Genomic DNA, 10,592 nt, shown 5'->3' with positions numbered 1-10,592 from the left:
ATGCCTACACAATCATCCACAAATAATAATATTCATAACAAAGTAAGATTAAAATGGAGCAACCTATACACATTCTCATGCTTCCGTCCACCACAACCACCCCTAAATGATTTCGGGCAGCCCGGGTTCACCAGAGTCGTCTTCTGTAACGACTCATCTAAGCACAAAACCAAACCGTATTATAAATACCCCGGTAATGACGTCACCACAACTAAATACAACGTCATCACATTCCTCCCAAAATCACTCTTCGAACAGTTTCGCAGAGTCGCAAACTTGTACTTTCTGTTAGTAGCCGTTTTATCCGTTACCTCCTTAGCTCCGTTTACGCCGTTAAGTTTAATCGCACCGTTAGTGTTCGTTGTTGGAATCAGTATGTTGAAAGAAGGCGTTGAAGACTGGCACCGGTTTTTTCAAGACCGTGAGGTGAATTCGAGGACAGTTAAAGTTCATATCGGCAATGGAACGTTTGTTGATCGTCAATGGAAGTTGCTTAGAGTTGGTGACGTTGTGAAGGTGATTAAAAATAATTATTTTCCTTGTGATTTGTTGTTGTTGTCTTCTAGTTATGAAGACGGTGTTTGTTACGTTGAGACGATAAATTTAGATGGTGAGACGAATCTCAAAGTTAAACGTTGCTTGGAGTGCACGTTACGGTTTGATGAAGAACATAAGTTTGGGGACTTTAATGCGGTTGTGAGATGCGAGGATCCGAATTCGAGTTTATACACTTTTGTTGGGAATTTGGAGTTTGATGATTTGAATTCGTATTCGTTATCTCCGTCGCAGTTTTTACTGAGGGATTCGAAGCTTCAAAACACGGATTATGTTTATGGAGTTGTGGTGTTTACTGGAAAGGACACGAAAGCGGTTAGAAACTCGATGGAGTCACATTCGAAACGGAGTAGGGTGGAGAGGAAGATGGATTATGTGATTTATGTTTTGTTTTTTATGTTGTTGTTGATATCGTTAATCGCTTCGGTTGGTTCTGTTATGTTTAGCAATGTAAAAGATCATGATCATTGGTGGTGGTACCTTCAGTTAAATTCTGTTAGTTATAAAGATGCGTCTTTTAATCCGGATAAACGAATTGTTTCGGGGGTTCTTCAGTTCTTGCGGCCGCTGATATTGTATGGTTACTTGATCCCGATTTCACTTTATGTGTCTATTGAAGTGGTTAAGTTTTTACAAGCTATGCTTATTAATAATGACCTCCATTTGTTCGATGAAATGTCTGGGAAGTCGGTTGAGGCTCGGACTTCGAATTTGAATGAGGAGCTTAGTCAGGTGGAGATGATTTTGAGTGACAAGACCGGGACTTTGACTTGTAATCAAATGGAGTTTAGGAAATGCTCGATTGAAGGTGTGTCGTATGGTGGTGATGCTAATGAGATTGTTCGGGCTGCTTCGCAAAGAATGAATATTGATATTAATAGCTACCGTTACAATCTAGATGGTGATGAGTCCACGCCTCGTGATAGTATTGAGATGGTTGAGATGTCGTCGGATCAAGCTGTTGAATCGAAGAACAGTGTTTTGGATGGTGAACATGATATGAAGAGTGTTGGTGGTACTGGTATTAAAGGGTTTAATTTTAGAGATAAGAGATTGATGAACAGGATGTGGGTTCACGGGTCAAATGTTTGGGATATGCTGATGTTTTTTAGAGTCATGTGTTTGTGTCACACAGGTATACCGGTTGAAAATGATGAACAAGAAGGTAATAAATTTAAATACGAAGCAGAGTCCCCTGAAGAAGTGACTTTTCTGATTGCTGCACAGGAGTTTGGATTTCAGTTTTGTAGAAGAACTCAGTCTTCATTGTTTGTTAAAAGAGATTGATACTTTGGGTTTGGAGGTCATAAGGTAGGTGCTTTATTATCGTGTTGGGTAACAAGTCAAACGAGTTCTAACTTTAAACAGGTCGGGTCGCGTCAGGTTGATTAACAAAATTTTTTAGACTTGTTCTTTTATACATACATTTTATAAATAATGTATGTGTTGGGTTTTTGTTGGTTGTATTACCAATAACATAACCGAAATAACTAAACTCAATTAAAAACCAACGTAACCACAGTAACATACTTAACCGAACGAAAAATCCAATAATCAATAACTAACAAAAAAAATTAGGCCCAACTTCATTATATTGGGCCATTTTTTGGCCCAAAAATTACGCCCAAATGGTAAAATAAAAAACAAAAACCGCACCTATTGGGAAAACTGAAAACGAATTACCAAAAAAAAAAGTAAAACCGAAAGGTTTTCAAAAGCTTTCAGATTTTGGTAAGGTTTGAGCCCAAACCCGACCCAAGCTCATGACACCCCTAGTCTAAATTGAATACAACTTATATAGTGGATTGCAATTGTATACCTCCCGTGTTCTCTTTTAGCTAAATTTTGTATTCGACCCGTTTGAGATAAAACGCAGCCAAGATATACTCGTTTATAACCAAGTTAGTTGAAGTTGACACATTTAGGGGGTGTTTGGTACAGAGAATGGAAAAGGAGAGAAAATAGAAATGGAAATGGAATTGTAGAGAAAGAGAATTGGTATGGAGAATGAGAATCATTTCTCTTGTTTGGTACACGAGAAAATAAACAGAGAACTTTACCATACCCAACCCCACCTCCACCCAACCTGACACCACTCACCACCGCAGCCCCACCACCACAGCACCACCACCACAGCCCCACCACCACAGCCCTTTCTTCAACCACAGCCCACCACCACCGGCTGCCGCCACCAAATCCCCTTCTTCAACCACAGTACACAAGAAATTAAAAAGATTCAAATTTTTGTAACATAAGATTTAGAAAAAGGAGGCTCAGATCTGTCATCACTGCCTCTTTGGAGATTTTGTGGTGGTGGTTGTGGTGGTGATGATGATGATAATCAGAAGCCACCTGCGACCACCACCGATTTCCACCACCACTGTCACCCACCTGCGACCACAATCACCCGACCATCTGAAAACCCTAACCTACCACGATCCACCACTTGAAACCCTAATCTCCGTTCACCCGTACCACCTGCAACCTACAACCGGTTACCATCTCTGTGTTCACCACTGCGAACGGCGGAGACGGGGTGGCGATTGCAGACTTGGAGACGAGGTGGCGATTGCAGACTTGGAGACGAGGTGGCGGCCGGAGACGGGGTGGTGGATGGAGACGGGGTGGTGGCCGGAGACGAGGTGGTGACATGCTATGAGGAGGCTGCTGAGAAATGGATTTCTCTTTGTTTTAAAGAGAAATGGAATTCTCTAGCTTAAGAGAAATAGAATCATCATCATCATCGTACTCAGTATATCCCACCAATAGCAATGCTATGGTAGGGTCTGAGGAGGGTAAAATGTAGACAGCCTTACCTCTATCCCTATGGGATAGAGAGGCTGCTTCCGGTGAGACCCCCGGCTCGATAGTAGTTTTGCATCAAGCCTTGGACATAAGGCACATAGCACTCAATCATCGAGACACCGGCTGATCGGTGCATGTGCCCTTGTCTTTCGGCTATCAACGCCACCACATGATGCCTGATTAACCTTCCGCCACTTTTAACGTTATTTTCACGAGATTAGTAAAATAACGTTAAAATTAGTGCAATTTTACTTTTACCCACCCGAGGGTTCACACATATATACATTATATGCGCGCACCGCAAGCAGGGCGTTTAAGAGAAATAGAATGAGAAATAGAAATGAAAAGTAAAAAAACAAACAAAAGAAATATTTCTAATTCCATTTCTCCACAATCAAATCCCACTGCCAAGCACCCCTTAATTCCTATGGTTCAATTTCAGGGAATACAAGCTATTAAATTTGTTAGAATTCAGTAGCTCTAGAAAAAGGATGTCAGTGATAGTGCGCAACGAAGCTGGACAAATTTTCCTACTCTGTAAAGGCGCCGATAAGTAAGCATCTTTAAAAGTTAAGCATTAAGCTCAAACAATAGTTCAGGACGCTTTGTGTAATATAAATTGTGTATTTTGCAGTATTATACTTGGTAGGTTAGGTGATGGTGGTAGAGCATACCAACATGCTACAAGTATGCACCTTGCAAACTATGCAGAAGATGGATTAAGAACGATGGTGTTTGCATATAAACAGATTGAAGATTCTGAATATGAAGAATGGAACTCATCATTTTCAGAAGCTAAGGCTGTAATTGGTCCTGAAAGAGATGAATTGCTAGAAAATATTTCTGAAATTATTGAGAGAGATTTGGTTTTGCTTGGTGCTGTTGCTGTTGATGACAAGTTACAAGATGGGGTAATATACAATTTTCCTCCTTTTCATTTATGTAAAAGTTGACCACCAGGATCGGGTTGACCGGTCAACATTTATGTAAGTCAGAATTTTGAAATTGTCAATTATGTCTATTTTCCCAATATCAATATCAGGTTGCAGAATGCATAGATAAACTTGCACAAGCAGGGTTAAAAATATGGCTCCTCACCGGGGACAAGAAGGAGACAGCAGTGAATATCGGGTAAATATTTAAATAAATCATGTAAAATAATCCATTATAAAGTTTTATAAAATTTTCACCTTTTTGTATTTTTTGTCAGTTTTGCTTGTAGTTTACTTAGGCATGATATGCATCTGTTTCATCTAAGTTTAAGCCGCGATGTCGAATCTAAAAACCAATTAAAGGTGAATATTACACACTTTGTTTATGCCAATTAGTTGATTTGTAATTTGAGTTAAGGGCAATGATTCAACATTTTGTAGCTTTTTAGGCTATGAAAGACGACATATTAAACCAAATCGAGGCTTCTTATCACGTAACAATAAATGAAAAAACCAAAGATGACCCTTTTGCCCTTGTGGTGGACGGAAAAGCTCTTGAAACTGCTTTGACAAATGACATGCAAGACAAGTTTTTACAGCTTGCAGTTAATTGTGCATCTGTTATATGCTGTCGCGTCTCACCAAAACAAAAAGCATTGGTATGTTAGATTCATAATTCATCTAAGATAATAACAAAATGACATGGCATTAAACTTAGTCTTTTGTTTGCAAACTTAGATTACTCGATTATTGAAGAAATATACAGGCAAGATGATATTAGCAATTGGAGATGGAGCTAATGATGTCGGTATGATTCAAGAAGCTGATATTGGAATTGGGATTAGTGGCATGGAAGGAATGCAGGTATGATCATTAATATTCATTCTTTAAATCATACCACTTAATTTATATAACAAATCTTTTAATGTTAACGCGTCCAGGCTGTTATGGCAAGTGATTTCTCAATGCCACAATTTAGATTCTTGGAACGGTTGCTTATAGTACACGGGCACTGGTGTTACAAGCGAATCTCAAAAATGGTATTAACCCAAATTTATAACATTATGCATATTAATACATATGATTATTGATTACTTACATTTTCTTGTTCCTGGTTGCAGATTCTCTATTTTGTATACAAAAATATTGTGTTCGGGCTTACATTATTCTATTATGAAATGTACTCAAGATTCTCGGGTGATGTTTTATACGACGGATGGTATATGGTTATGTTCAATCTTTTTCTAACATCGCTTCCTGTCATATCGTTAGGCGTTCTTGAACAAGATGTATCTTCAGATATTTGCCTTCAGGTATACTTCTACAAATACTCAATATGTTGACGGGCAGACACGGCCACCTTAACCCGCACACACTTAAATTTGTGTAACATGAAAACCCATTTAACCCGTTTAGATAAAGTGTCAAATGGGCTGGCAAATAATAATCAAGTTGTAAACGTGTTAATCAAGTTGTAAAAAAGTAAATAAAATGGGTTGGTGGGTCTACCCGTTTTAACTAAAAAGATTGGTAGGTCGACCTGTTTACGTAAACGGGTCAACCCAACATGACTTGTTTAATCAAAGAGGCCGACCCAAACACGATTCGATTAATTAAAAAGATCGACCTTAACTATCAACCTTAACCCACACAGTGGGCTGGCGGATAATAATCAATTTGTAAACGTGTTAATCGGGTTGTGAAAAACTATATTAAATGGGCTAGTGGGTCAACCCGTTTAACTGAAAAGATTGGTAGGTCGACCAGTATGTCTAAACGGGACAAACCAACACGACCTGTTTAATTAAACAATTTGACCCAAACACGACCCAATTAATTATATGGATTGACCCAAACATGACCCTTTTCTAAACCATTAAGATATGCCATCCAAAACATGATTTATTTTCGTGTCCTGTTTGGGTCGTTTATCTAAACGTGCCAACAGGTCAGTGGGTATCAGTCAAGCTGTAAATGTGTTAATCAAGTTGGCGGGTTGAAAAAAATGGGTTAAATGGGCTAGTGGGTCAACCTGCTTTCTAAACGGGTTAGACAAGTCAATCCGAACACGACCCATTTAACTAAACAGGTTGGCTGGTTGATTCGTTTAACCAAATGGGTTAAGCAAGTCAACCCGAACATGAACTGATTAACTAAACAGGTCGACCAGGACATGGCACATTTAAGTAAACAAGTCGACTCAAACACGACCCATTTTTAAAACAACTTAGATACGTCTACCCAAAACTTGACTATTTTTCATTTGATGTTAAGGTCGTGTAACCGCCACCTCCAATATACACTAATCCTTTAATTGGATTTTAATAATCCCAACTTTATGTATTTGACCAATAATAATCCTAACTTTGAAAATAGCTGTCACTGGTCCCAACTTTCACACTATTTGTTTTCATTGGACCTCCGTTAAAATTTTTTTAACACCGTTAAGTTTTTTCCAAATTTCAAATTGATTTTTTAGGGCTTTTGATCGGAATGAGATTATGAATCCATTGATGTAAAACTTAACTTTAAATGACGCTTCAAACAACTTGATTTTTGTTAATTAAAAGTTTAAACGCCGGAATTGAAGCATCCTTTAGTCGTTTGGACCACCGTTTGAAGATAAATTTTACATCAATCGACTCGTATCCTCATTCCGATCAACGACCCTAAAATATCAGTTTGAAATTTGAAAAAAATTTAACATCGTTAGGTTTTTTTTAACGGAGGTCCAGTGAAAACAAATTGTGTGAAAGTTAGGACCAGTGACAGCTATTTTCAAAGTTGGGATTATTATTGGCCAAATACATAAAGTTGGGATTATTAAAATCTTATTCGCCTTTTCCTTAATGCAGTTTCCTACCCTTTATCAGCAAGGGCAAAAGGGTATTTTCTTTAGTTGGAAACGAATTATCGGGTGGATGGGAAACGGGATACTTACATCTTTAGTAATATCCATCTTAAACGTCTACATTCTTTCTCCCTCGGCTTTCAGAAAAGATGGAAAAGTAGTAGACATTGCACATTTAGGACTCTCCACGTACACCACCATTGTGTGGACAGTTAACTGTCAAATCGCTTTAATAATAACTCATTTTACCTGGGTCCAGCATATCTTCATTTGGGGAAGCATCTTTAGTTGGTACATTTTCTTACTCTTTTATGGCGCGCTTCCACCTGAATACTCAAACAGAGAACACAAACTCCTTGTAGAAGCTGTGGGCCCTGCACCTATGCACTGGCTCGTTGTATTATTAGTTGTAATTATATCTCTCCTTCCGTACTTCATATACATGGTCATCCAGAGGTCGTTTTATCCAATGGATGACCATGTAATCCAAGAAATGAAGTACAGAAGGAAAGATGTTGTAGATGATGAGATGTGGTTGAGAGAGAAGCAAAGCTCAAGGAAGCCAACTCATATCGGGTTTTCAGCTCGAGTCGATGCGAAAATTCTTTATTTAAAGGACCAACTTCACAAGAAAAGAATGTTTATTATTAAGTCAATCATGAATAGTCCTATTAGGCGATCAATAACGTTAGACAATAGAGATTGAAATGATCAATGTGGATGGTCACTCATACACACTAGTTTCTCAATTGTTCAAAGGCATTATATGATTATACAGATTAAAGTTCTATGCATGTGTGTATTATATGTGTTTATGGTCAAGTTTTGGTGTTATAGGTGGGTTGATGTTGAATAGAACTTATTCTCTTGACATGAGTTGGGCATAAGTTTATCCAAGTCTGACACATATTCTTTAATTTATTACCTAATCTCTCTATCTGGGCCTTTAAATGTCCGGTCCAACCTGAGTCGACGACTTTCTTTTCATGATTTCAGAAGCTAAAGCTGATAAAAGCTTTTTAATAATTCAGTTTTTTTAATATCAATCAATTTTATTATTTTCTTTTACTTTGACTAGAACTTAATGTTTGTGTTACTAAAATAACCTTTAAACAAATATTCATTGTAATGTTTAGAACAACTTTTGATCTGATGACAAACTTTGTTTTCATTCGTGTCTTATTAAACGCCTTTTTCCTTTCAATCCAGTGCCTTAAAATGATTCATGAAGCAATCTACGTGCGTTTGGAAAGTTTTCGAAGTTTCTCACATCAAAGTAAACGTTCTCTAGCTAAAGTGTGCTTCTCAAGAAAACTTTCTACAATCTAATGATCAAAACATAGCAAGAAGAATTAAAATGCAGGTTATTGTTGAAGAAAAATTCACATATCTAGGAAGTTGTCGTTGGAGGAAGTTGTCGATGGATAGATTTACTTTGTCGAGAATTGTTCAAATCCTTAGTAGTTAGTTCCTAAATAAATGTAGGTTGTTAGTCTTTCAGTTTTATGATTACCCAGTAGGAAGTTTGTGCTAATTTAAGCAATAGACATAACCTTTCAGCATATCACACTTAAATATTTGGTCTTGAACTTGGGTTATACTCTATTGAGTGTAAGACAACTAAATGAAGTTCGGATATGCACTTCTATTCGATGGTGGTATGGTGTTATCAAACAAGAATGTTTTAATGAAATAGTATGCAAAGTTGAGGTAAACTGCATACCATTTCATGGCTGTTTACTCTAACTTCGCATCATATGGAAACATTCTCGTTTGACAACACCAAAGTTAGGACCAAAATGGCAGTTACTATAACTTTGCATACTATTTCATCAAAATTTTCTCATTTGATACGATTGCGCACCACCATCTAATAGAAGTGCATACCCAGACTCAATATAGATTATACCCATGTTCAAGACCAAGTATTTAAGTGTAATATGCTGAAAGGTTATGGTTTATTTCTCACACTATTAATGTTTCAATAAGCAAAGATTTGTGACAGATAATCACAAAACTGAAAGGCTAACAATCTCCATGTATTTAGGAAGTAACTACTAAGGACCCGAACAATTCTCAACAAAGTAAACCTATCGAACGACGTACAACTTCCTCCAACAACAGCTTCCTATTTGAATTATTCAACAATAATGTGCATTTTAATTCTTCTTGCTATCTTTTTTGTCATTAAGATTGTAGAGAGTTTTCTTGAGAAGCATATGTGAGCTAGAGAACTTTTACATTGATGTGAGAAACTTCAAAAAGTTACCGAAAGCACGTAGATTATACGTTTCATGTATCCCTTTAAGGCCCAGGATTGAAGCGAAAAAGGCTAGATACATACGTAATGAAAAAAAGTTTATCACCATATCAAAAGTTCTCCTAAGACAATATAAATGAGTATTTATAGGTGATTTTAGTAACCCAAACATTAAGTTCGGTCAAAGTAAACGAAACATTGAACGTAGCCAAAATATATAACTCAGCCATAATAGATCACCCACTTGATTAAAAGAAAAAAAAATAAAATTGATTATTATTCGAAACGAAAAAAAACTAGATTATTTAAAAGCTTTTATCAGCTTTAGCTTATGAAAACAAGAAAAGAAAGTCATGGACTCAGGTTGGACCTGACATTTTAAGGTCCAAATAGAGAGACTAGGTAAGAAATTAAAGAATATGTGTTGGACTTGGATAAACTTATGCCAACTAAGGTCAAAAGAATAAGTTCTATTAAACATCAACCCACCTATATAAACCAAAACTTGACCATTAACACATATAATACACACAGGCATAGAACTTTACTCTATACAGTCATATAATGCCTTTGAAGAATTGAGAAACAAGTGTGTATGAGTGACCATCCACACTGATCATTTCAATCTCTATTTTCTAACGTTATTGATCGCCTAAAAGACTATTCGTGATCGAATTACCAAAACAATCTTTTCTTGTGTAGTTGATCCTTTGAATACATTTTTTTTTCGCATTGACTCAAGCCTAACCCGATACAATTTGGCTTCCTTGAGTTTTGCTTATCTCTCAATCACATCTCATCATCTACAACATCTTTCCTTTTATACTTCATTTCCTGTATTACATGGTCATCCATTGGATAAAACGACCTTTGAATGACCATGTTTATGAAGTACGGAAGGAGAGACATAATTACAACTAATAATACAACAAGCCATTAATACAAGGGTGAGGGGCCCACAACCCCTATAAGGAGTTTGTATTCTCTGCTTGAGTACGCGTGAGAAAGTGCGTCATTAAAGAGCAAGATGTACCAACTCAGGACGCTTCAATATGTTTGATCCAAGTAAAATGTGTAATTATTAGAGCTATCTGGCAGTTGACTGCCCACACAATAGTGGTGTATATGGAAAGCCCTATATGCGCAATGACTACTAGATGTCCTCTTTTTCTGAATACTGAGGTAGAAA

At 37.1% G+C, this 10,592-nt stretch overlaps 1 pseudogene across 1 annotated transcript; it reads left to right on the top strand.

Moving 5' to 3' along the window:
* Positions 1 to 10,446, top strand: LOC143591912 (putative phospholipid-transporting ATPase 4; annotated as a pseudogene). Its single transcript, XR_013145805.1, has 10 exons — positions 1 to 1,866; positions 3,803 to 3,913; positions 3,995 to 4,271; positions 4,403 to 4,491; positions 4,571 to 4,655; positions 4,742 to 4,951; positions 5,031 to 5,156; positions 5,234 to 5,332; positions 5,414 to 5,605; positions 7,148 to 10,446. The product of XR_013145805.1 is annotated as a putative phospholipid-transporting ATPase 4 (transcript).
* Positions 10,447 to 10,592: the final 146 nt, after the last annotated feature.

The sequence above is a fragment of the Bidens hawaiensis genome, unplaced genomic scaffold (assembly GCF_021521415.1).
Source record: "Bidens hawaiensis isolate Kalapana, Puna unplaced genomic scaffold, B.hawaiensis_p1.1 tig00040164_1, whole genome shotgun sequence".
Classification (NCBI taxonomy): Eukaryota; Viridiplantae; Streptophyta; class Magnoliopsida; order Asterales; family Asteraceae; genus Bidens; species Bidens hawaiensis.
The sequence above is the reverse complement of the archived record's forward strand: the minus strand, read 5'-3'. Positions and strand labels throughout refer to the sequence as shown.